Below are 6241 nucleotides of genomic sequence, written 5' to 3'. Positions count from 1 at the left end.
GCGGGGCGGGAATAAATCTGCCGTTACCTCGAGAAAGGTGTCGACACTTGGCCCCGGCTCCGTTGAATTATGCCACGGACTCAATTAGCCGCCCCAGATCTGCGTCACGGCCCGGGAGGGCCGGAGTGGCGGGGGGATGGGACTCGGGGTAGCCATGTGATACCCTGTATCCGTGGCCCTGTCACTTACCTGGTGGCCCCAGAGTGTAAGCTAACATATCGTGTGTGCACACTAACGCGAGAATGCCCCCGGCTCTTTTTCCACGCGTTCGGCTGAAACGCGACCACAGAGGCCCGAGTGTCCGGGACCCCCGCTCGAGGGGGGTGAGGAACACTCTCCTCTAACCAGGACCAGGCCTTACGGGGAGCTCGTAGCAACTGATCTGATGTCAGATATTCCCTGGAAAGTGGTAGCTGCCAGCAGTATTAAGGTTAAAGAGCACTCTGGTGCTAGATCTGAACTTAGGAGCATCTTGTAGCTTAGAGGAAGTAATACCGGCAGAAGGGGGCTAGTGTACCGCCCTGTTACCCCCTAGCCACCCTCCTCCAACTGCCATCTGATGTGAGGTAACATGTGAGGGCGAGCTTCCATCTGTCCGCGGTATACGCTAGCAGAAGGTGCAGCTAATGAGGCTTGATTTGCTGCTGCACCTGCCTCCAATCTGGGGGGTGATGGTAGTGGTGGTGGTGGTGTGTGTGTGTGTGTGTGTGTGTGTGTGTGTGCGTATGCGTGTATCGGGGATTCTCCGTCTCTCCTCCTCCCGCCCCTCTGCCTCCTCCCTCTCCCCCTCAAGGTGTAATCATTGGTTAGCTTGTATGGGAGCGCCTGCAGGTCGATGGACCCTGGGAATTCATTAGGAAGTAGGTGAGGCCTTGGGTTGAACGGGCCTTTTGACCCGCCTCCAAACACTCTCACATCACAAAGCTCCGGACTTTGGAGAGGAAAGAAGTCGGCCGACGAGTCGATGCATTTCCATCTGCACTCGAGCGGCCGGGCTGCCGCTCGGAGGGAGCGCCGGGACGCCGGCGGCTGCGGCTTTTGAGCTAATGTGGCTTATTCTGAGACGAGTCAGTGGCTAGCTGCAGCTTGTGAGACGTGGCTAAAACAAGATCCGCAGTATTCGAAGACGAGGTTGTTTTCTTCCAGATGGCGAGAGGGGGAGGTGTTATGTCCACATGTTAAATGCAGCATGTTTATCCCCCTTCTCTGTTCCCTGTCACAGATACCATTTGACACAAGAGCTCTTCAGGGGCCTGTTATTCCAGGCCATTGAATCCAGATCAAAACCAGCCTGTGTTTTTGTGACTCACTGTTCAGCTCCCCTTTTCTTCTCAATCAGTCCCCTCGCCGCTTCTGGAACTGAGACGGAAGGCAAATCCTCACCGCAGCACCGCATTACGACCCGCAAATGCGACCGGCTCTCCCTCCTTCCCCCGCCTTGTTGGTTCCCCTCCCCCCGGGCCCGAGGCCCGCCGGCCGAGTGCTCTCACATTCAATGTCAACTCGCCGAAGTGCGCCTTCTCCTCCTTCTCCTCCATCTTTTTGAAGTCTGAAAGAAAACCAAAAAAAAAAAAAAAGAGAGCACCCACGACCGGTACTGAGCACGTCGTCGAGACCCGTCTTCGCAGGATGCGTGAATAATCAACACGGTGATGTCATCGCCGACAAAAGCGGTGTGTCACTCCAGATTATTTTCAAATTAGCAGCTCCTTTCAGAAAAAGGCCCCGCGTATATGGAGGGCCTGCATATTGATGGCCGACCTGGCCGGGGCGATAAAACCATTTAAACACAGAGCCGGTGTGCACAGACACATGGTATGCGCCTCATTTTGGAAAGAATCGCTCTATTTGAAAAAAATGAAGAATCACAACAACCGCTTTTAGTCATTCTCATGAAATAGCCAACGGGATGTGTGTCCGACCCTGTCAGTCATCAGCATCCTCCTCCTGCTGACATCACCGGGGCCCCTCGCCATGCCAACGGCTTCAAAATGAGCCAAACCCACAGACAGGGTTTATACATCCACTTCCCTGCGCATAGAAATAATATTAGTGATATCGGTCCCTCACGATTCACCCGGTCCCCATCTTTTCTTGCAAAAATTAAAAAAAAAAAAAAAAAGATGTCAAAACCTTCTGAGAGCTGTTGTAAATTAGAGCCTCGTCATGAAACGAATCGAGCACCGGGAGATAAATCCCAGGCCCGTCTCGGAATTATGAGCCCACTCCATGGGAAAAGAGTTTATGCTGCGAGTCTGAGAATGCTGATCGTCCCATCGGGCTCATTTGTTTACTTTCAAATTCCCTCTATTGTGGGTTTGGAATTGGAGCAATGTTTGTGCTGGCTCCAGCCAACAGGGAGACGACCGGAGATGTGATTAAGAAAATGGATACTGCCCTCTTCTGGCAGGAGAAAAGGCCGTCGCTCTCCTGGATGGAGGCGCCGGGGCCGCGAGGAGTTTATCAGTCGGCGAGATGCAAAATCACCGATTCAAGTCGGAGGCGAGCGGCAGAAGATGGCAAGTGTGGACGGAGGTGGATCCCTGCTTTCTCCTCATGCATGTGTGCATGTGTGTGTGTGTGTTTGTGTGTGTGACATCATTTGACTCCACATCCTGAGATAAATGCAGAATTAACAATCGTCCTCCAATTGAGCAGACAGGCCTCATCAAGTAATTGTCCGGAGCTGTTTTTTTTTTCTTTCTTCTTTTTACGATCGCTGCAAATCATTCATTAAAGCAATGTATAAATCCCATATGTTTCCCGCCGCCTGGCTCCTGGGCCCGATGGTGCTCCATCCTCGTGGCTGACGTGGGTCAGATCCTCAGGCAGGTGGCTTGGAAATGGAGGCAGATGGGGCTAAGTGCGCCACCACCGACTCTGTGAACGTCTCTCTTCAGTTTCAAGCTGCACCGATGGGCCCTTGAATTATTACCGGGCCCCCCATTCATAATTACCCCGGGCCTGGTGGGGACCGAAGCCCCTCTAATGATGCCTTTGTTGCCACTGATCCGCGCGGCACAATCAACAAGAGGGGACGTATGACTGGGAGAGGCAGGCCCGCATTGAGCGATAACGTGCCTTAAGGGCAGCCTCTCTAAAACAATCACGCATGGCTTCGGCTCTCGACTCGTTAAAGACGAGTGTTCACACGGGGCGTGAGACAGTGTGTGTGTGTGTGTGTGTGTGTGTGTGTTTAGAAGAGAGAGAGAGAGAGAGAGAGAGAGAGAGAAGGAAACACAGGCTTGGTGGTCTTTCGATAAACCAGTTCCCACTGGTTAAACATAGCCTTTTGGTATCACGCACCCTCCACCGGCAGACGCTCAGAAACATCCCTTCGGCCTTCAAATGCAAATTTTAACATTCTTAACTTATTGCAAACAAACCGAACACTTAGAATTAAAAAAAAAAAAATCCTGAACAATTCTGTTTTTATTGGAGAAATGCATGCAGATGCCTCACAAGGACTCCTAAATGGATGATCAGAAATAAAGATATTAGCGAAAAGAAAAATCAAAGGAAAGCACAATTTTCAAAAGATCGAAATATGTAGAAGAAAAAAATGTATTTATGATTTACTATCTAATATTACGTAAGTTATTAAATAGTATTTTATTTAACTCTATTAACCCAGCTAACTCAAACCTTCTCCATGAAACTTTCCATATCAGAGGTTTTGTCATTTCTTGGAAGCCTCTCGTGTAATTCTCGCCAGAAATCCTTACTTCTCCTGTTTTCCATCCAACCTTATATAGACAAGAAAAATTACACATTTTATGCAGTGTATCTTGCTTTATATTATATTAAATAATGATAATTAAATAAAAATGATCAAACAATTTAAACATTTATTTTGTGTTTAGTCTGACAGCTGTGTTTTGGAGTCAAGCTCGAGATAAGAGACAGAAAAGGACTAGGATTTAAATATTTCGAATCCAGATGGGTTTATTCTTCTCAAACATTGAAATGAGCGGTCACTTTATTGATTTACTTATCTAATTTCATTTTACTTTTTTATTCATTCATTTGTTGAACAATCAGGCATCCTCGCTCCTTCAGCAATGCAGCTTTAACACCGAACCTGCTGTTTGTGATATTAGAGTCGACCAAAGCTGCCGTCATGTTGTTCTTTCATTCAATAACAAGTTCAGTCAGGAACAATCTGTCGTCTCGTGTCAAACCGTGTGAAGTGGAGATGGTCGGAGATTATGCTCAATGTTAATAATTAACCCACAGATGGATAATAAGCGCGCATTGTCTGCGAGACTCATTTAAAAGGCAAGCCGATGTTCTCAGCTCCTGTACGGTAGCAGATCCGTTGTGAGGTCTGTGACGGGTCCGACTCCGGACCTCTGGAAATTCAGCGTCGCCTCTTCCTCCTCCTCCAGAATCTCCAAATACAATCACAAAAGTTGTCACATAACAAAACAAAGCAAAAGACATTTTCACCAAACACGTAGGATTCCTCGAGCTGAGGGAAACATCTGGACGAGATATCGCACAAACTTACCCGCTCTTGCAGTCGGAGTCGTGGTGCCAGCCTAGTTATGCTATAATATAAATAACACCATGGCTCCCCACCCCCTTCTGCAAGAACTTTAAAATCCTCTCAGCTCCTCCGATCACTTACCTTCCGCTGATGAGAAGAAGTGGCAGGGATAATCGTATTTTGTTTGCTTATTTACTTTTTTCCATTTAATTTTCTTCTTCATCGCAGCTTTCCGAGCCTCCTCCCCCTCCGCTGCAGCTCGGAGGAGGTCGCACTGGCTCTCCCTGGAATTTCAGTACTTTCGGTGTTGCAGTATTTATTTAGTATAGCGGTGGTGATGGGTATTTTAACATTTCCATGTAGTTCTGAGTTTTTCAGAACTTTGATCTTATGCCAATACCCATTTTATAACTACGTATCCAGGGCACATATGTTGTTCATATGCACTTGTGTGTCTGTGTATGCATGCGTGTGTGTGTGTATATATATATATATATATATGTTCCAGTTCTGGCTCACAGAAAGAAGGTCCCAGGTTTGATTCCAGGTTTGATTTAGGGAGGCCTCTCTGTGTTGAGTTGCCATTTTTCTCCCCGTGTCTGTGCTGGTTTCCTCAAAGCTCTCTGGTTTCCTCAAATAGTCCAAAACCATGCAGGAGGTTCATTACCAAGAGAATGAATGGTTGTTTGTCTCTATATGAGGTGTCAATGAGAGGGTGAACAGTTTGTATGTGGCCTTATGATTGATGGGTCCGGGGTGAGCCCTTCCACTCGCCACTCAATCTCCCCCATTAACCCTGAGTGCAAGATAAGCGATATAGATAATAAATAAATGAATAGCCTTTTTCCCTCAGAGCCAAATCATTTCCAGTTACTGTATCAGTGATTTCAGTGAGTGCAGTGGTATAGATATTGAATGAATGAATGGTCTGTATATATGTGTGTGTGTGTGTGTGTGTGTGTGTATGGATACATTCAGATCTGAATTCAGTGATCCCCAACTGCTAGTTGTCATGGACACTTTGCTGGCCTGAGGTCATTGCCGCAGCGTTTCAATGACTTCCATTTATATTAGTGTTACTGTAAGGGGAGGGGGGGGAGGGGCAAACCCACATTTGCAGGATCTTCTGTGTGCTACCGGAACTCTGACCCCCCCCTTCCCTCCCCCCACGTGTTGAGAGAAGAGGAGGCACCAGGAGCTTCCTGCCTCCATCTGCCCTCTCCTTCGTCTGCTCGCTCACCCGGCCCGTGCAAAATGCTAAAAATGAGCATGCTCCCACTAGCGGCACAGATGATCACACCGGGCCTCTTATTTTTAATTCTCTCCTCCGCGTTGGCGACAACTTATCAACTGCCTGCTAGTAAATTGAAGCAAAGAACCAAGGAGGCGATGGGAGGAGGAACGGGACGGGAAATGAGTTGCACCTGTGCTCCCTTTATAAATGTAGGCTTTCATTTGATGATGATGCCAAATAGTAATAATGTCCACATAAATATTCTAGTCATTTCAGAAACGAGCCAATGTTCTTTCAGAAAATGCACTCCAACATCACTTGAGCCACTGAGAGGATTATTTGGCAGCTCCCGTCATCGTCCCCGCCGCTGGGAGGGAGCGCTGGCAACATGGTGGCACCGGCATCTGTTTCTGGCTCGCCTTGGCGAGGAGGAGCCAGAGGAGGGGAAAGGATTTATTTAGCTGTTTTTTTTTTTTTTTTTTCCTCCTTAAACACCCCCAAAATGTAGCTCTGATATG

The sequence above is a fragment of the Fistularia commersonii genome, chromosome 19 (assembly GCF_037954325.1).
Source record: "Fistularia commersonii isolate RoL2024-O1a breed Wild chromosome 19, RoL_Fcom_v1.0, whole genome shotgun sequence".
NCBI lineage: Eukaryota > Metazoa > Chordata > Actinopteri > Syngnathiformes > Fistulariidae > Fistularia > Fistularia commersonii.
Note: the sequence above shows the minus strand (reverse complement) of the source record.